This window comes from Pleurodeles waltl, chromosome 2_1 (genome assembly GCF_031143425.1).
Source record: "Pleurodeles waltl isolate 20211129_DDA chromosome 2_1, aPleWal1.hap1.20221129, whole genome shotgun sequence".
NCBI classification, from domain to species: domain Eukaryota; kingdom Metazoa; phylum Chordata; class Amphibia; order Caudata; family Salamandridae; genus Pleurodeles; species Pleurodeles waltl.
Window position 1 is genome coordinate 332,784,018 of NC_090438.1, and position 21,618 is coordinate 332,805,635.

Genomic DNA, 21,618 nt, shown 5'->3' on the forward strand with positions numbered 1-21,618 from the left:
GTCTCTTGTTCATGTGTGCTATCCCACGGCGTTCATCCTGTCCATGATTCTCGGCCATAGCTCCAACTTCCTGGCAATGGATATCTTCTATACCTGTGCTCAAAACAGCTGTGGCTCTACCATGACAATTTCCTCCACCATGACCCTTAGTTCCTCCTCATTGAAACAGGGTGCCTTTGTGGTGCCATGGGTGTTGTGTGGTGTGTGTTGGTGAGAATGTGTTGAGTAATGTGGTGGGGTGTGTGATGTGGAGTGTGTGAGGGATGTATGAGTGTGAGTGGTGTGTGTGTCTAGATGTCTCTGTGCTGTTCATGTCAATCTCCTGTCTGTAATAGTTGTTGGTAAAAGGTTGTGGGTAATCTGGGTGTGTGTTTCATAGTGGTGTGGGTGTGGTGTGTGAATGGGTGTCAGGTGTGTGTTTTTGGTATTGGCCAATGTAGTGTTGTTTTTTTTTTATGTGGGTGTCCTTTCTGAGCGCGGCGGTGTATAACGCCAATGGTTCACCATCGTTGAATGTCTGCCATGGTGATTCATGGGTCATAATGTGTTGGCCATTGTTTGGGACTGCCAGTTTAGCACTGACCTTTGGTCTGGTGGATTTGTGTATGTGGCTGTGTTCTATTGGATTGGGGTGTGTGTGTGTGTGTGTGTGTCATAATATGGTAAATGAATATTCGCCACCACGGCGGTGAGTTGGCAGCCATCAGCGTGGCGGTAGGCAACATTTACCGCCAATGTCAAAATGAGGGCAATAATGTCATCATTTTTTAAAATTTACTTTTTTTACATTTCTATTTTTTTAATTATGTACAAATAATACAACTGAAATGCATTATTTTACACTTTTTATTTTTTTAAATTTCAAAATACCTTCATGTGAGGTATTAGATCCCCCATAGCACTATCGATGTCAAAGACAGTCATTGTTTACTTTTTAATGTGTCATATCTTGCTAAAAATAGTGTTGTTCATATTTGACATTTTTAAATACACTAGGCTCCACTTTGAGTGTTGGTGGCGCACTTACAAATGAATAACACACAGCTTCATACCTTAAAATGGCTGGAGCCCTCAGGACATTGGCTACTCGATAGCCATCGGAGGAAGTTGACAGCGTAGAAGGAAAAATACTCCACGATGGACCCTTCCATAGGCTAACGTGTGTGACTGCTATGCACAAAATGCAATGGTTGTATCCATCTCAGTAACGAAGTCCGTCCGCAGCATACTTGTAATCACACGTATTGCCTCCTAACACTGCAGCCAACAGGACCTCCTCATTTTTTGCTGCTGTTATCAACCGATGGGATCCAGGATGCCGAGAAAAGCAGATGACAGGGCCCCTGCCTTCTCCGCTAAGGAGCTGGAGCTCCTCACCAAGGTGGTCCTGTCCCGGTAGAGCCAGCTGTATGAGAACCCAGAGGAACAGGTACATGTTTGAGGGGGAAATGTTTGCCAAAGTAACTTGTTCCCTCTTTGTCCATGGGCAATTCCGTCCCTTTTTTCATGAGTGAAGCGTTGTGATTAGAGGGTAGTGAATAAAATGATTCAACTGGGTACAGGGTATTGTTTTACAATCTTAGCAATGTATGTGCCCTGAAATGAAAAGTCACCTGTAAGAACTAGCTGTATTTTCAGTGTATATTTCTCATAATTCCAGGTTTAACAAGACAAAACGCAGGCCTCTTACTTCCAGTGCCTAATAGGCCCTGTACCACTAGTTTAAGTGGAAACATAGAGCCCCAGTCAAAATGGGAGAAATCTAAAGTCCAAGTTGAATTTGTAAAGTTATGAAGTTGTCTGATGCTGTTCTGTCAAGTGACTGTACAGGACATATTTAGGGATTGGAGTGTTTTTATTTCTCAAACATGTTACAGTGCCACATATACGGAAAGGTATTTCCTGTGCTGCCAGTCTAAATGACACAGGATCTCTATCAGCCATACAAGCATGTACACACTTGTTCATACATCACCCAAAAACCTGCTCTCACTGACACATGGCAGGCCTCCCATTCTGCCCTTAGTCACTGGATGTGGTGTAATCTGACTCATAGAAGGTTAAGCATGAAGGACATGTAGCTGTACGTCTGCTTATATGCAAATAATATAGAGGTTGCTTATCCTTTAGTAGCTCACAAAGTGTTGGACTAATCTGAAATGGGTCTCACTACATAAAAGGTTATCTATCTCTGGCTGAGACGGTATTTGTATCCTGTATTGGTAACATGAGGAAAAATTATTGAGGCTACCCCACAGATCACTGCACATTAATGTTTCTTAAGATCTTTGAAAATGTTGTAGATAATCTGTACTGACTGTTCTGGGAAAGTAAGTGGGAGCTGCTACTAAATTCTGTCACTGCATTACAGACAAAGACAATCACTTAAAACCTCTTTTGTTATTATTTGTTTCCCCCCGTGCAGGTCAACACCTACCAGAAGTGTGATTTGTGGAAGGCCATCATGAAGAATTTGCGGACCCCGATGGTTTTTAAGTGGTGAAGCCTGCTTTGCAGGACGAGGTAGGAGGGCCTCTGATGCTGGGCCAGAAATTCAGCAGAAGCCCGTCTCGGTCAGGCCTCTCAATGAGGCAACGTGTGCCACAGCCTGAACCCTATAATGGTCCACCTCCTTGCGGTGGGCAACCAAAAGCCTAACAGGCAGGTGAGGGTCCAAAAGCAGCATCAAGGGGTACGTTTTTGTATGTGGCTAATTTTGTTGTTTAACCTTTTTTATTTACAACAATATTGTTTGCCATCAACATGGCGGTTGATAAACATCCAACGCACACAATGATTTTTGGAGGTGTAAGTTTTTCAGACAGTGCCTGATGCTGTGTTTGGTGTATTGTTTTGTGTTAAAGATTGTTACTGGATTCCTCATCACAAAGCAAGTATTGTTTAGAGCAGACACATGGATACATGCAGCAAAAGAGATACCTGCTCCTCTCTAAGTTATAACGGACATGTGTACCAAACATGCCTCATTTGAGGATTGGGACAGGTGTGATGCTCCATCACAGATGTGAGTAGGTAATGTAGGCTCAAGCACTTGTGAAACAGTTGGCGTTTCATACTTTACATTAGTAAGTTGGTACAATGAGAATATGATCATGAGCATCTGCAGCAAAAGGACTGTAAACATGCACAATGACATCATTCTTTATCTGAAATACATTAGAAATATTTTTCAATAGCAAACTTCAAATCACCTCCTGTAGACAGTTCAGATTCCCAAATGAGCATGTAAGTCAGTCAGAGTCAACCAACCTGAATTTTCATGTCAGACTATATTGATTGAAACAGACAGGAATATGTCCACATTGGTGACAGATTAAACATACCCCAAATTAAATGTAATTGTCCTCAGTCATGTCCAGATGAGAAAGCAATGATGTTATGAAAAGTGATACTTAAAAGGACAATTGCAGATGGAAGGTCAAATCACATAGATATTGGAATATCCCATCTTGATAAGTCAATATCAGGCCCAAAACATTTCTCTTGTGGAAATGCTGAAATGTTTTTGCTCTGTACTGAAGTTGTTTAGAGATATAGTCAGGCCTATGCATTTACTGATGTAGGCAAAGCCATTTGTCATGCAGGGAAATAAAAGTGGATGAGACAAAAGGCATACATGATATGGGAGCTGGTGTATCAAGTAGACTTGGCAAATGTTTTGTGAGCAAAGTTCATGTTCAACTCCATTTACGCGGACACCCTCAAACTGTTGTATTTGTCTTTACAACATCATTTGGGCAGGAAAAAGGTGACAGCAGCCACGTTGGCGGGGAAGGTGCTGGGCACTGTGGCCTGGTGCAGATATTACCAACACCAAGGAGCATAGTGCCACGGAGGGTGAGGGGACTGGCACAGAGGCAATGAGTAATTCTATATCTTCTTCAGAGGCCTCCAGAGATGACCAGGCCCTAGCGGTGGTGGACCCTAGTATGACAACTACACCTGCTTCGTTGTGCGCCACCCATGTTTCAATCTACACCTTCTCTCTTGCTCCTCCCCAGTTGGCCATTCCCACACCCCGTCACCTTCCCTGCAGACACCTCCCCCACCTCAATCTCCCAGACTGTGCTCAATGAGGAGGCTGTTGATCTTTTGCAGAATATTGCTGTAGGCCATACCGCACTACTGAATGCCATCCAGGGGCTTAGTGGTCAAAACACCCCTATGCTAGCTTACTTGGATGGCATTCACAGTGCCCTGTATGGCCTACAGCGGTCATTCTAGAGTCTGGCCTCTTCCTTGACCACAGTCTCCCACCCACCCCAACCTTGTGCCACAACTTCTACCCCTTATTCATCAAGAGCCCCTTTTCCCAGTCCTATCCAGAGAGCATGCACACCTTTACGTGCACCTGCTCAAACATACACAAGCAGCAATTCCTCACAAATACACAAACATGAAAAGAAACACAGACACACACACACACACAGCCCACCACCACAACCATATGCATACTCACCCCAGACCCACCATGACACAGACATTTACACTCACCACCAGTACAGCTGAATATACCACACCCACCAAGACACAGACATCCACACTCACCACCAGCACACCTGCACATACCATACCCACTACAACACAGACATCCACACTCAACACCAGTAGACCTGCAGACACCACACCCACCACACCCACCATGACACACATGCATCAGCATACCCACAGATACCATAACCACACAAAGCTCCTCTACAATACACATATCCACATACACACACACATACTGTACACAAATACCTACACTCATCCACACAACAGATAACCATTAAAAACACAAAGCAAAACATACATCACATACACCAGACACTCAGGCACCCACAACATTAACAGACACATGCACAACAGCCACAGCTACTCCATCTGCTTCCCAAACCCAACTCCCTCCCGGAAACCCTTCCTTTTTTTTCTAAGGAGAACCTCATGTTTGCCCTGTCCCTGACCCCTTCCTCATCCCAGAACTGCCCTCCCAAACCTAAGAGCACCCCACCCAAACATCTTTAAAGCCCTTTTCACACCCCAACCCACCCTTCCACATTACACCCCTTCTAAATCAAAGCCCACCTCTCCCAAATCCAAACCCACTCCTCATAAAACCCAAGGCCCCCCGCAGTAACATCATTGAGGTACCTGCTCTCTGCCGTAAAGATGCCCCCTTCAGAGGCGGTTTATACTGGCAGTGGAATTAGGAGGCAAGTAATTGACATGCAACCCAGTGTGGACTGAAAGGGTAAAAGCCTTTGTTCTTTTGAGCAAGTTATCTCATTAATATATATTGAAATATTTGCTTTGAGAATACCTTTGTCCTGGCCTTTTGTTGGATAATAACAATTTTTTTTATGATGATGTTAGTGCTAATGTGTGTGCCATGGACTTACTGTGGTGACGCGCTGGTTCGTTGCTGCTGGTGCCTGGGGCAAGGAGGAGCCCCTTTAAACAGAGTGTAGTGCGGGACACGCTGGTTTGCTGCTGCTGTCTGGGGGCGGAGGAAAAGGCCCCTTTAAACATTTGGAAGCGCTCCTGCTTCGCGGAACGTGCTGGTTTGCTGCTGGTGTCTGGGGGCGGAGGAAAAGGCCCCTTTAAACATTTGGAAGTGCTACTGCCTCACAGGACGTGCTGGTTCGTTGCTGCTGGTGCCTGGGGCAAGGAGGAGGCCCTTTAAACAGTGTGTAGTGACGCTGCTTTGTGGGACGCACTGGTTTGCTGCTGCTGTATGGGGGCGGAGGAAAACACCCCTTTAAACATTTGGAAGCGCTCCCGCCTCACGAGACATGCGCGGGTGCGCCCGGGCCTGCCCGGGCCAAGCGCATGCCCGTCCTTCGCCCGTCAACGCCAGGAAGAGGCTGGGCTGGGCCCCCCTATTTAATTAATCTCTGGGTGGCCCCTGGGATAGACCATCATAACAACGCAAACTGAATGGGGATTCCACGAGGAGGAGAAAGAGGAGCCTTAGCCATTCTGGGTTAGGTGATGGCGTATTGAAAACACTGTGGTTCTTCCTGCATTGTCTTAGCTCCTGGTAGGATATCAATCCCCAGGAGCACTCCAGGAGTCCCTTGTACACTGGACATACAAGTGAGAACATTTGTTATCTTTATATGACCTTTGACCTTACTCCTTGAGTAAACTGGCAATCAGCGATTATTGATTGTGAGTGTTTACTGAAACTCTCTGGCTAAGCTATCCAACTGGGGCAGGGCTGGTTTTGGGTTTAATTATATGAGGACCTGTCGGGGTTGGTAAGCCAATCTAACTCATATTCCTTGTTCAGTCCTACTTTCTACATAGGAATAAGTCTGATACTATATAAAGTATGGGCAAAAGAAAGCATTCACCATTGAATCACCCCTCAAATTGAAAAGATAGTACATCTATACTAAAATGTATCTCAGGGGTGATGGGGGTGATAGACAAACTAATCGCCAACTTAAAAGAAAAATTGTCGACACCTAAAGAACATGCCATTCAATCACCAAAGTACACTGGGATGCCTGATGATTCTAACCATAGTGACCACGGGGCTGTGAATATGGAAGTAAGGCATACAAATGGCTGTATCCAAAATACCTCGGATTTAATTTATAATCCGGATGATCATTCCCCTGTAGCTAAACCGGCGGTAGGGACGGCAGATAATATCCCCAAAAAACTGTTAAAGAAAGATCTAGTAACTACCCTTGGTAGACAGCCATTAAAGAAACCATCTCGAAAGAAAACCTCAAGTAATTTAGTAGACACCACTTGAACCCTTTTTTGCAAACCTCTATGAATTAGTAAATACTCTGAAATCATCAATTGGGGCTTCACTGGACTCTCTGACAGAGCGCTTAAAAGCAGTGGAGAGTAACCTTGAGGCAGGCCTAGAAATCATGAAGTCTCTACAACCTGAGGACTCACAGTATGTGAGGAAAGATCCTAGTATACCATTGTTGATCCCAAATTCTGAGAATATCATACAACCTGCCACGCAAGGCAGGATAGATGATTTACATTTGATCTCAAAGCCCCTGACTAAATTACAATCAATACTAACAGTATCAAACACTAGCCAACTACACCTGACTTCAAAGCCTCTGACTAAATTACAATCACTACCAACAATATCAAACACTAGTCATATACCAATAAGGACAGTGAATAATATTCTACCTCTACCCTGCCCCCCCCCGTCCATCACCTTGGGCTATGGTGGCCAGAACCCAGCGCAACACCTCAGCTACTAAGTCCACATCTGCTGTGGGCTTTGCAGTTCTGAGAGGCTCTAAGGAGGCAGCCCAGCCAGTGTGCCACCAACACCTGCCAAGGCCAAAAAGGGTCCGCCACCAGGAAAGGGCAAAAAGGGGAGAGCATCCAGCAAGGAAAAGGAAGCACAACCAGCCAACAAGGCCAAGGCAAAGACTCCAGCTGGCAGAAGCAAGGTTTCACCACCATCTGCCAAGGGCAGGAAGGGGCTAAGAACACCAGCAAGGGCACTTCAGCTGTCCGAGGCTGTAGGGAAAGGGCTGGAGCCTCCCCCCTCCACTGGCAGCCCTGCCACCGTCACCGCGGCCAGCACCGTGACCTTCACCGCAGCCAGCAGCGCCACGAGCACTGCTGCAAGCAGCACCGCCACCAGCAGCCCCAGTGCGAAGCCGTCTGAGGCTGCAGGGGAAGGGTTGGAGCTTCCTGCCTCCACTGGCAGCACTGCACCGCGGGCAGCACCACAGCCAGCACCGCAACCTGCACCCCAGCCAGCAGCGCTGCAAGTCCCACTGCAAGCACCGCCGCAAGGAGCACCACCACCAGCAGCAGGAGCACCAGTGGGAAGCCATCCGAGGCTGCAGGGGAAGAGCTGGAGCCTCCCCCTTCCACTGGCAGCACCAACACCTGCACCAGCACTGCAACAACTGTACAGCTGTCCCTGCCTGCGGATGGACTGTAGTCCTGCATCCATGGTGTGTCATGCATCCTGCCCACAGAAAATCACGTGGATCTGACACCCAGGTGAGTGACTGTGACCTTGCACATGCAGTGAAACCTACTTTGTTTTAATGGGATTACAGGAGTTAGCTAAGACTTTGGCTTGCAGACTCGTGCCCCGTCACCTAGTGACTTTTAACCTACATAGCTTGCTCTGTATTAGCCCATTTAATTATTTAATTAATCTAAGATGGCTGCCTTGTTTATAGTTAGGCTACTTGTTATACTTTGCATTATCAGTGCCACCGCGCTAAGGCGTCAAGATCAAGCAATAAAGACAAACAAAGAGTAGGTGTTCATACTTAGGGATTTTCCTTTCTATACTTTCAAGGGATTGTTTATAATAATTGCTGTCCCAAGCATGTCTGTTATCTATTGTTTGGGAACACACCTACGTCAGGGGTCCTGGTAGATCTGTATAAATACATCGCACTTTAGACAGATAATCAGAAGGATTCTGACCAGAGAGCATCGCCACTATCGCTGATACCAATGCTGCACGTTGTCTTGACGCTGACCCAGTCTTCGTGTCCCTGCGGAGTCTGAGATAGAGACCTCATTCCAAGGTAGCGAGGGTTGGGGGGCTCCTCTCATGGACATGGCATTGGCAGATTAGGTTTAACAAACCCAGCTCTCCTTTGGGTAGGAGGTTAGGCCTATCACATTAGGGTATTAGGGCATATTACATCTTGTGTGTCTTTTACACGCATTGCAAGATGGTGGGAGTCTTTGTAATAATGACTCTCGTCTTCACAATTCTGTTTTTTCATTATTCATTATCATAATCATTGCAGCCCATGCAACATATCGCAAATTGCAGTTGTGTTAAATAAAAACGATTTAAACTTTACTACATCTTTGTTATTGCCTGTGTTTTTATGAGACATGATATATCTGTGAGAAAGGGGCAATCTCATTTTAACCACGATACTCCCTGAGATGCCTTATTCTCAAGTCCATGCGTAAAGGCTGCCACAACTCACCTTCTACTATTGTGTTTCTGGTGAGGTGCTGCTAGTGAGCCGGTAAGGTTGTGACAACAGTTGCAATTTGTTGTAGGATAGTCATAGTCACTTACAAGCAAAAGTACTGTCATCCTTTAACCAGCAGTCTTGCCTAGAGCAAGAGTACAAACTACGACATGGCGCCACCAACGATGGTGTTTAGGCACTAATTTACGGATACCTTGACTATCACTGTCTCACAGACAACAGGTACCCTAAGTACCATTATACGGAGACTTCCGTGGTCTTTTGGGAATTCCTCCTCAGCTGAAAAGGTGTCACCTGATTAAGCTGTAGGTTGTTCGAGCTCGAACTCATAAAAGGACTTATACTCCCCATTTTGGTGTTCTGTTTTTTTAATCAAAAATGGCTGCCACCATTGACATTCCTAAAAATGCTAGACAAGCTCTAACGCAGCATTTATTAACGCATGGCCTTACAGATGAGGGTGGGGATGTTACTCTTATAATAGAGGCTAATGAAGCATACCAAACAGAAACATTTTATTGTTGGGTCACCTTTACTGAGGTGGACCAGAGAACACATACATTCCACACATATGAAGTTGCAAACATACCTCCACGGTACCGAGCATACCAGTATCATGAAATATCGCTCACATACCAAGAGCACCAGAACTAGTTTGAAGGCGCCTTACCACATGTACTACAAAAAGTGAGGCTAGGTCGCTTAAGTAATGACAGACCAACGTGGCCTATGTTTGCCACATACACACCTCACCCAGACATACAAAATATGACGATAGCAGATCTGCGAGATTTATATAATGAATTAGTGACATTATATAGATGACTGGTCACTATGTGCTTGCCCTTTGGGATGGTTCCCTCAGTGGATGACTGTACCACATGGGGTACAGTCTTCGCTGCTATATACACTACCACACATGGTACCCCGACACTTGCCAATTTACCGGAAGTGTTAAAACAAATACAAAATGAGCACGGGGCTGCACCAGACTTGGATTTGGGGATTAAATTAATGCGTAATTTTGACGCAGTTTCCTCAATAATACTCAGTAATATTAAAGGGGAAGTGGTAGCACTGGCGATACGCCAGCATCTCCGGGAAACTCCGCACCAGGAACAAGAGAGACAGCTACCGAAAATGATTTCCGATACTTATACTAGTACAGGGCGGGATAGTTTGGGAGCCAAGCCAAAGAAATTGGAGATACAAGGTACCATCCATAAGGAGGGTACAAAGCAGGCACAAGAGGGCCCTAAGAAGCGCTAGGACAACCAAAAAGATTTTAAAGATAGAAGAAATAAGAGAGCTGATGCTCCACACCAGGGGAACTCCAAAAGGAGATACAATCTCAGAAATAGGGAGAACATTAAAATTCCAGACAGATATACTTATTCACGTCCCTCTTGTTCCTTTCAGGATGCAGTGGATAGATGTAGCGAGAGAGGGGGCCGTCCAGATAGACGTCCTGAATACGTGAAACAAAAGAAAGACTCACTGCAGTTTCCCATTGAAAAAGAAGAAAAGACTCCTCAACAAAAGCCACAGTTTAAAAAGAAAAAGGTGGCAGCACTGACAGCTAAAAATGCCAGTATACTTGAGAACACTGTTGAGGAACAAGACGTGGGCAGTGACTCTGTTAGACAGCGCAGCAGAGGTCATGATATGTCACCAGAGTCTGACAGATCATCTGGATGCGACAGCAACTAGCGATTTTATCACAGTTGAAACTGCAGACGGCCGTGTTCTCCCACCCAGGTTTATGATTTAAAAATACAGATAGCAGGAGACGTGGAGCGCACCATTAGTGTAATATTCTAGGATGAACTCACACGTGACATCCTATTGGCCGAAATAGACTGGCCACCTGAACACGTCCGTGAGCTCCCGCATGGGGAAGATGTCATTTTGCCTTCTTTCTCCGATCTTGTTCCGGAAGAAGAAAAAGAAGCCTATGCTGCCGAATGGGCATTAGCGCAGGCACCTGCGTTATATCGCAATCATGTAGGTTGGGACAAGAAGTCTCCTTGTCATGTCATTCCCGCTAGGTCTGCACCTCAACCGCAGCCACAATATCTTGTCAAACATGAAGCGTAAGCTCCGGTGAGGGAGATCCTCACCCAGCTTGAGTACCAGGGAGCAATTGAGCCCTGTACATCTGCAATGAATAATCCGTTATTCCCCATTGCAAAGCCGGACCATTCATACAGAATAGTCATTGATTATAGACATTTAAATAGTCATACATGCACATATGCTATACAAGATTTACATAGCAGAGCACTAATAAACAATATAGTGCGTAAAAAAATATAAAACAACATTAGACATATCTAATGGCTTCTTCTGCCAGAACTTAGCACACGAAAGTCGAGACCTGAACGCATTCTCACTTGGCTCTCAGAAACGCTTTTGTCGTTTACCTCAAGGCTATCAGAATAGCCCAGGGCTATTTTCAGCCAGTGTAACATCAATATTACATGATATTGATTCTGAGGCGTTATCCTATGTGGATGACATATATCTCACAGATGATGGCCTCGACATTCATCTTGCAAGGGTCAATCGGATCATTTTGGGATTTGCAGACCTCTGTTACAAATTCAACTTTACGAAAGGCAAGATCGCCTTTCTCAGTTTACTGTTCCTGGGATATGAGCTATCAAATGAGGTAAAGAGCCTGGCCCCACACTTTCTAGAGAAATGTGCTCGACTGCACCCTCCTAACACCCTTAAGAAACTGCAGTCATTACTAGGTTTCTTTAATTTTGGCAGAACATACATTCCAGATTATGCACAACGTATCAAGCCACTTTATGACTTGGTTCAGCCCAATTCTTGTAGCAGACACTGGACAGTTGAACACACACGCATCCTTAGGGAAATGCAACAGGACATGCTAGAAGCTAAACACTTACACACACGTGACAATAAAACAAATTTGGTCATCAGAGTAATTGATGGTGCCATTGGATTTACTTATGTCACTTTCAAAGAACGTGACACAGTAACCGTAGCATGTAAATCACATTTATACTCTGATGCAGATCAGCATTTTGCACCTACAAAAAAGATTCTGATGCCAGTTCAGATGGCCGTCATAAAGGAGAGGCCACTTGCCCAGGGGAAACGTATTATTGTTGTCTCCCAGGTGCCGGCCTTAGAGGCTGTCACCAAAGCAAGAATTCCTAACGCTAAAGCATTACATCCAAGTTGGATTCAATGGGCAACGTTTCTGACCTCCACTGATGTCGATTACATTTTTGATCAGACACAAGAGTTTCTCTAGTATGAATAAGAGTACCCCGTTCCTCTAAATATCTTGCCACTAGACAGATACAATACTGTCATATACACTGATGGTTCAGCGCAACCGGTTGTAGGTACTAAACATCAATACTCAGCGGCTTGCGTAGCTGTGAGCGGAGTGATGGAAAATGGAGTCTTCCCCCCTCACAATACCTACATGCAGACCTTAGGGGACAGCACAGCCCAGTTGGTAGAACTTAAAGCTCTTATACTAGCGCTCAAACATACTGAGCCAGGATGCCTGACTTTAATAGTCTGTGACTCATACTACTTCGTTCAGTCATACAATGATTATCTCAATCATTGGAAGCTGAACTGGTTTAGACCCCATTAAACACAAAATATTGTGGGGGAGGGTGGCTGATCTTAAGGATAAACTACTGTGTGTCCATGTAGTACATACATTGGGCCACCAACGTGTAGGAATACACGTTACTGGCAATACATTGGCTGATAAAGCAACCAAGGCAGCAGTAGCTACGGCTTCTGTGGCTGCAGTCACTCGTTCACAAACGAGATTGGATAATGAAATGCTGACTGCTGTGAAAGCTTCGGCTACAGACAAGCCTCTTCTAATGGGATACCCTACAAACTATACTTACCATATCAGTGCACAGAATGTTGCCTACGTAACAATTCCTGGGGTTGGAGATCGTGTGAACCCCAACGAAGACCAGAGACTAGACCTAGTAAAAGCAGCACATGAGGGTGTCACTTCTGCACATGCTGGTATATCAACCACGATAACACTCTTACAGAAATGCTTCTGGTGGCCTGGTCTATGCAGACCGACATATAAATATGTCCTTTGCTGTGACATTTGCCAGCAGATAAAGGGATCTAATATCAAACACCCACTACAGACATCCCTCTTAGTGTCCAACAGACTACTACAGTGTGTGTACCTGGGCCATTGTGGTCCCTTACAGCCTGATGGTGCATAGTAATATATTCTAGTCACTGTAGTTTCTTGTTCTAGATTCCTGTGGGTATGGCCACAGCGGTCGGCTGACGCTCGAACTGTTATAAAAGACTTGCTGATCTTTATCAGTACGTATGCGGTTGCAGCATTCCACTCAGACAAGGGCCCTGCGTTTGCCTCTAAGGCATTCAGGGACACCATGGGGACAATGGGTGTTGAACTCCATTACTCCTCACCATACCATCCTGAGGGAAATTTGGTTGTGGAGAGGCGTAATCATGATCTAAAGCAGTCCTTAACAGTTTGAGTATTAGGTTCAGGCTGCAGTTGGTTACATCACCTATATGGGGTCCAGAGAGCACTGAATAATATGCCAAGACGGTCCTTAGGGAGACGCACTCCTTATGAGGTTCTCTTTGGGATACATATGTATGTCCCAGATCTTGATGCCTCTGGTATGGTGGCAACAGAAAAAACATTTGACATAAATGAACATCTCACTGTCTTACAGGAGCTTCAGCAATTTTGTGATGATAAATCATCTACCAGTGCTGCCACCTTAGGAATAAGGGATTCAGCTAAAACTTCAACTGGCTGGATTCCTAAAGTTGGGGATCTGGTTTGTGAGAAGATCGCTGTAAAGAAGGAATTCAATCCATCATACAGATCACCTGTGCCGGTCTTACGAATTCAAGGTACCAGGACTGTCATCTTAGCACCACTGCCTGGTTTCCAAACGAACAGATTAATTTCCATTGATGACATCAAACTACACCATGTGGCCGATCCTTCACAGTAGACCAAGAGGTTCCTTGGGTGGTTCCCGATCCCCTCTTACTACCCAACTGGACATACATCTACATAGTAGGATGAACAACACTACTACAGACTATGCAACGATGTCCAATGCTTTTCCAGACACCTCTTCGATCACGGGGAGGGTGTAAAATTAACTTTTGCTAGTTCCAGTCACCACTTCAGTGACCACTCCTGTCCAAGATTTGGCAGTTTTTTTACACAAACACCTCACAGACTGTTGACACTGTCTACTAAGAGCCTCCACGTGAAGTGGACCAAAGTGCAGATAATGCACCCGCTCCCATGTTTGTAGGGACTGCCTCTGGCTATTTCATTGACATTGATGACTTTTCTTCAGGCTCATCCACTACTGTGATTGACAATGTTTCAACAAGAAGTAATCTGTATCAATGGCTTAAAAATAACTATTTAATATACCCGTGGAACTATTTATGGTTCTGTCTGACATTCTCAGCATTATTTTTATGGGTTGGTTTTGTGACTGTTTTCTTTTTGCTCATAAATGGTCACTATATTCCTGACCGCTCCTCTGTTGAGCTTGTTGATGAAGTTTTAACTCCATATCATTCCTCATATAAGGTCCAAAGAGAGTTGTCCCCTGTAAATGTTACAGCAATACTGATTTCTGATGGGATTGTGTGGGACAAAGTTCCCATTGATATATACGGGCCTACAGAGATTATTCAAATACCATACGTGTTCAAAATTTCTATGACAGATGTAGTTACACCTGATGTTGTCTCTGATCATTGGGATCTCCAAACAGTTGACTCCATGCTAACTGAAATGAAGGACTATTCCGCATTTGAAAGTGATGATGTATACAAACATACAATGAATTTTGGGGAAATGTTCTGCTATAACAACTGGGGACATTACTACCTAGACTGTGCCACTACATACAGGCCAGTATTAAACTACACACAGTGGGAACACTGTTCTACACCACCAGTGGGGAGCCCAAAATACTATAGTGATTAATTTACATATTTCTCTGGGCATGATACAAAAAAAGCAGAGTTGTATTATTTCAAAATACCTCCAACACAAATTAGAAAATTTTTGCTAACTGACACAAAACTGATTTATTTGGATCCCTTTGTTTCCCGGCTCGCAGTTGAGGGTTACGAATACTGGAAGAGCACTAATGACTTGAAAAGTGTATGGGGAACACAAGATTGGCAGATACAGGGTAGGGAAGCTTTATTTCGAGCATGCCTGATTCCTGTGCAAATGATACTATCCAGCAGACATCCTGTCTAGGGTTAGCAAAAATTAAAGACATGAACACGCCCAATATCCCCACTCTGGCAAGGTTCAAAGATTGGCAATATTTCCTTAATGTCACAGAGGAAAGGATAGACGCAATGGTTAAGGCTGGTACTTATAATTCTTCACTTTCTAGTCCAGGCGGGTGGTTAATATGGCCCACTGACACTAATGAGTGTCAAGTGCATTTCTTGAACTCTTCAGGCGTTTTTTCAATTAACAGGCCAGACCCTTGCTTTATATCGGGTCAACATACAGATATAATTACGACATACAGTGTGGGTAAACTGTGCCAACAATGGGTGCAGACCAATACGTTAGCCGCAGTTCAGAAACATCTGAACACTCTTTCTGAAGATATAGACTTGCAGGATTTTCTGCTGGGTTCTAGAAAAAAAGCACTCGAAAAGGTTCCTATATGCTGTGTACAATCAAATCTGGAAACTTTCACGGATTGAGGCTGCTGCACATTTAAGGCAATTGGATAAGGAAAATTTATAGAAGGCTTTAGCGGTTGTCGACAACAGCATGAATACTCTGTCCAAGAGAATTTATTCACTAATCAAAAATAGTGTTGTCTGCTATTGATATCACTCAGACAGACTTGTCCCGGTTATATCATGGACAGACACAGCTACGTTCCATCATGCAGTTGGGTTGGACTCTACAGACATTGAAACATGGCTGTATTTCATGGAAGTACATTAACAGGAGTGAATTCTTCACTGCTTTTAATTTTTCCAGAGAACAATAGACAATGGCTAAAAGGGAGGCTAGTTTCACCATGCTTCACGTTGAAAAATTAGATAAGTTGCCCTTCACGGTAGCAGAGAGTCCTTTAACTATCTGGCTCTTACATGGCACAATTAATTTACCCATTTCGACCTTTCGTTTCTCAAGCAGCCTAAAACATCTTGCAGTGGGAAGGTACGAGCAACTAGGAGATAGCTATATTAAGGAAGAGTGGGAGTTGCCCTTTGATTATAAATGTCTGAACGGCGAAACAGAGGTCTTTCTTAGCAGAAGCGAATGTGAGACTGCTGTTAGTCATTCAATGATGTGCAAGCTGGTGTCACTTCACGGTCTTTGCAATGCGGGGGTCGTGAACTTAGCCTGTTTACTGAAGGGCACTCCCGTCCCTTTGATTTGCCCGATATTTCATGTACTTTCCAATGGAAGTTATGTGGTAATGAACGATCAAAGTTGTTGCGGCATGCGACCAGGAATTGCCTACGCAATCTTCGTCTCAAAGGTCGTTAAGAGTTGTGGACATGTTTTATTCCCCCCACAAGAGAGATGAAAGTATATGACATGTCGCCGCACATAGATACTATTAATGTGAACTATGACAAGCTGAGCAGGCTAAAGGCACTATTGTTTCAAAAACAGGTCGCCTTGACATCAGCAAAGGAGACGTATGCTCTCCAGATTGCGAGATCATCAGCCGAGACACAATCCCTATTAAATATCAACTTCTCCAAGCACTTCGGAGAACTGGTATCCAGAATATTCAGAGCTTCAAGCACTACTGGGATTGTCCATTTCTTTAAGGCTGTCGGGTCTGGTTTCGTGTCCATCTTCCAGACTGTCTTCGGAGTCATCCCGTCGGCCATCCACCCGCTCTTTTCAAGTGTGTTTGGTGGCTTTCAAATTATTTTGGCTTTGATTGGTGGACTACTTCTGCTATTTCTTCTGATTCGCAGTGGTTGTTTCTTTCCAGCTACGCAGAGTAATGGAGCTGCTCCCACCAACTCCTCTGTGCTGTGAACGCATGGTTCGGATCTTCAGTGCACCCTTGCTGGTGGAACTGGAGCATGACTGGACGTGGTCATTTCAGCCCCTTCTCTGGTGCGTACAACCAGTTTTCCACTGCATATGATGCCTCTTTGAACATCTGTCTGTGGTCTGTCTTGATGTTGCACCGACATCTCATATGGACCACGAACTGCTGATGTACCCGATGAAGGTTCATACACGATCATGCCCCTTGAGACAGAGGTTGGTCAGCGAGGCCACCTATGAGCCTTCCGTTTTTAAATCTACCAAGGACGACAGCACTGCAACAGATGACTTTACACCAGAATGTACTGCTCACTACTACTCTGTGGATCCGTTTGTCCGCCCAGCACTTGATTTAACATCAGATGATGTTGACTAATTTTTTAGGTCCTTGGTTGGTGACTTCTATGACACTCTTCGAGATCAGGCGTACAGCAAATAATTTGATGAATTGGCTTGCCATTCACAATTAAAATTATGCATTTAAATTAACTTGCTTTGGCACGCTGTGCTTGTCATGGTTGACATTAACATCTCTGTATGTATTTTAGCTGAACTGTTTTTATTCCTTTTTTAACACATTTTAAAGAAGTTTTTTAGCTAGTTTTTATGCTTTTAGCTTTTTAGTTCAGAGCAATTTTAGCGTTTGAGTTCCTGTACCTTTGTCATACCTGTTACGGCAATGAGGAGGGTGCAGTGAATCCTAGTTTGTTTTAATGGGATTACAGGAGTTAGCTTAGCCTTTGGCTTACACACTTGTGCCCCGTCACCTAGTGACTTTTAACCTACTTAGCTTGTTCTGTCTTAGCCCATTTAATTAATCTAAGATGGCTGCCTTGTTTATAGTTAGGCCACTTTTTATACTTTGCATTATCAGTGCCACCGCACTAAGGCATCAAGATCAAGCAATAAAGACAAACAAAGAGTAGGTGTTCACACTTAGGGATTTTCCACCTCTATACTTCTGAGGGATTGTTTATAATAATTGCCGTCCCAAGCATGTCTGTTATCTATTGTTTGGGAACACATCTACGTCAGGGGTCCTGGTAGATCTGTCTAAATACATCGCACTTTAGACAGATTATTAGAGGGATTCAGACCAGAGGGCATCGCCACCATCGCTGATACCGATGCCACACATCGTCTTGACTCTGACCCAGTCTTCATGTCCCTGCGAAATATGAGATAGAGACCTCATTCCAAGGTAATGAGGGTTGGGGGCTCCTCTCATGGACATGGCATTGGCAGATTAGGTTTAACAAACCCAGCTTTTCTGTAGGTAGGAGGTTAGGACTATCACATTAGGGTATTAGGGCATATTACATCTTGTGTGTCTTTTACATGCATTGCAAGGTGGTGGGAGTCTTTGTAATAATCACTCTCATCTTCACAATTCTGCTTCTTGCATTAATAATTATCCTAATCATTACAGCCCATGCAACATATCCCAAATTGCAGTTGTGTTAAATAAAAACTATTGAAACTTTACTGCATCTTTGTTATTGCCTGTGTTTGTATGAGACATGATACATCTGTGAGAAAGGGGTAATCTCCGTTTAACCACAACACTCCCTGAGGCATCTTATTCTCGAGTCCATGCGTAAAGGCTGCCACAAATCACCTTTTACTATTGTGTTTCTGGTGAGGTGCTGCTAGTGAGCTGGTAAGGTTGGGACAACAGTTGCGATTTGTTGTAGGATAGGCATAGTCGCCTTCAAGCAAAAGTACTGTCATCCTTAACCAGTAGTCCTGCCTAGAGCAAGAGTCCAAACTGCGACACACACCCCATGTGCTGCATCACTGGGCACAAAGCCCCCTCCAGAACCAGTGGAAGAAGGCATCCACTCACCTTATCCTTGCTAGGATGAAGCACACTGGGCACAAAGTCCCCTCCAGAATCAGTGGAAGAAGGCATCCACTCACCCTATCCTTGGCAGGACGAAGCACACTAGGCACAAAGCTCCCTCCAGAACCAGTGGAGAAGCCATCCACTTGAGAGAATGTGGCTTTGCACTCCCCAGGACCAATCAGTGGGCAGACCACCCAATTGAGAGACTGTGGCTTTGCACTCCCCAGGACCAAGCAGTGGGCAAACCACCCACTTGAGAGACTGTGGCTTTGCACTCCCCAGGACCAAGCAGTGGGCAAACCACCCACTTGAGAGACTTGAGAGACTGTGGCTTTTCACTCCCCAGGACCAAGCAGTGGGCAAACCACCCACTTGAGAGACTGTGGCTTTGCACTCCCCAGGACCAAGCAGTGAGCAAACCACCCACTTGATAGACTGTGGCTTTGCACTCTGCAGGACCAAGCAGTGGGCAAACCACCCACTTGAGAGACTGTGGCGTTGCACTCTGCAGGACCAAGCAGTCGGCAGACCACCCACTTGAGAGACTGTGGCTTTGCATTCCCCAGAACCAAGCAGTGGGCATGGAGCCCCCTCCAGGAGCAATGGCATTGTACCATCTTCCATCTGAGGCGCCCTCCCTTCCCTGTCCCCCTGAGGTGCCTGTGTGTTTTCGACCTGATGCCCCTGCAGTGTTCTCTCCGTATTGAGGCAGGAGTCAAGTGTAGGCTTGGTGTATGTGTTTTGGCCCAGTTGGCCACGGACATTTTGAGTGGACATTGTCAGAGCTTTTGTAAATATTGTATATTTTGTAAATACTGTTTTTGAATTCTAAACATAGTTATAACTATTTCTAATATAAGAGTAATTTGACTCCATTCCTTTTGTCCTTGCATTATTCCTGAGGGTTACGGGGTATACATGTAATGTATGGAAAAGCATGGAAAAGACATCCAGCTCGGGCTCCATGGCGTCCTGGTTTTCCTTGAGTGTCGAGAGGTGAGTCATTTCCCTTCAGAACACTGTTTCGGCCATGCTTTTGATGGTGTTGGTACCGCCTCGGAAAAGGTGGCGGATAGGTCTCTTGTAATACAGTGGGTGGAACCTTGTATTCCGTCTGACTGTTGGCAGTTACTGCTGCGGTGTTTGTTGCTACCGCCGTGTCGGTCGGAGTGCTAAAGTGGCTACATGTGTTGGCAGAATCCGCTGTGGTCATGATTCTTTTTTTTTTTACCGCCGTCCTGTTGGTGGTGTTACAGCCGCTTTACCACTGACTGCCAGGGTTGTAATGAGGGCCTAAGTGTCATTCCTATATGGTTATAGCTCTGTGTGTGATCCATGACGGATGATGGTTGTAACAGTATTGGTGGATATGCATCACATGCCAACACATCACTCAGATTTGAGCAAAGACAACATCCTATGTGTCAACAGATTGTAAAAAAAAATCAAGGAGGTATGTTCATGTGAATGCAGTGTCAGTATCAGTGTGGATACGTGTTTCTGCAGTACCCACTTGAAATATGGGAATGGAATTCCTGTGATAGTACTTGTGTGTGATGCCTAACAACACTTTGTATAAACATTCATGACAGTTTCACCAGGTTAGCCATCACATTGCAATTATTGCACTGCATGCTGGAAATATGCCAGTTACTTTCCAGCTTTAGTGTCCTGAAAACAACTCATGAAATGGTACAATTGATATCTCAACATATGTTGCCACAGGGGTTTGAGTCATTAGTATGACATCTAAACATTCCCTCAGTATTACCACTCACCTTAGGTATAGCTGTTGGAATCCTGTCACAGGAGTGACTGACCCTCCATCAGAGTTGTCTATGTCAGACCTGTGTAGGATAGAGTGTCAGTGGTCCCATTACACTGATGCCCTGGAGGCTGCATGGATGTAGGGCAGCTAATGTATCTATCTAAGAGTTGCTGCAAAACAATAGCTCTTAGCTTGTCTAAAGCTTGTCTATAGCTTGTAACATCTATGGAACCCCAGTAGACCTCACTGGATGGATACAAAGTCATTGGCTTAAGTTTGGCTGGCAGGGCATAAGCACTAGATTTCCCATATATTGGCATATCAATGCCAGGCTCAAAGGCAGTATCTGGCAAAATAGTTATTTGGCAGGTAAGGGAAGCTGCTACATAAACACACTCCTGAGAGGCTTTTTGCTCCTTCTTTGTGTGCTACAGAATGTAGCACAGATATAATGAGGTAACAGAATTGTGAAATTAGATTCATTCTACTAGTTTAGGTTCACCTGTGAACTTGATGCATTATGACACGTTTCCAGGTGTAGCATGGATGCCAAATCTGTGAAGCAACTAAAATAAGGTTTGATGCAGTGAGACACTCACCCTATATCTATGGAATGTTTCCATGCCACAGAATAAGGCTAGTCAGCAATGTGCTCTGCCTTGATAAACTGAGGATTACTTAATACATGCAGAGCCATGCAAGCTGCCATTGTGTGCCTTTATACATCTCACTTAGGTATTGCCTTGAACTCACCCCCTCCTTGCATGATTCAAGAGCACATTTTTACATATTTGGCCAGTGGGTATTATTTACCATTGACACATCTGAATGAGTGGGGATCACTGGTATGAGTGAAGTGCATGGTTCTATATTGTTCCTTTTGTTTTGTACAGCTACACCACCCTCACTTGGAGAGTCATTACAATAA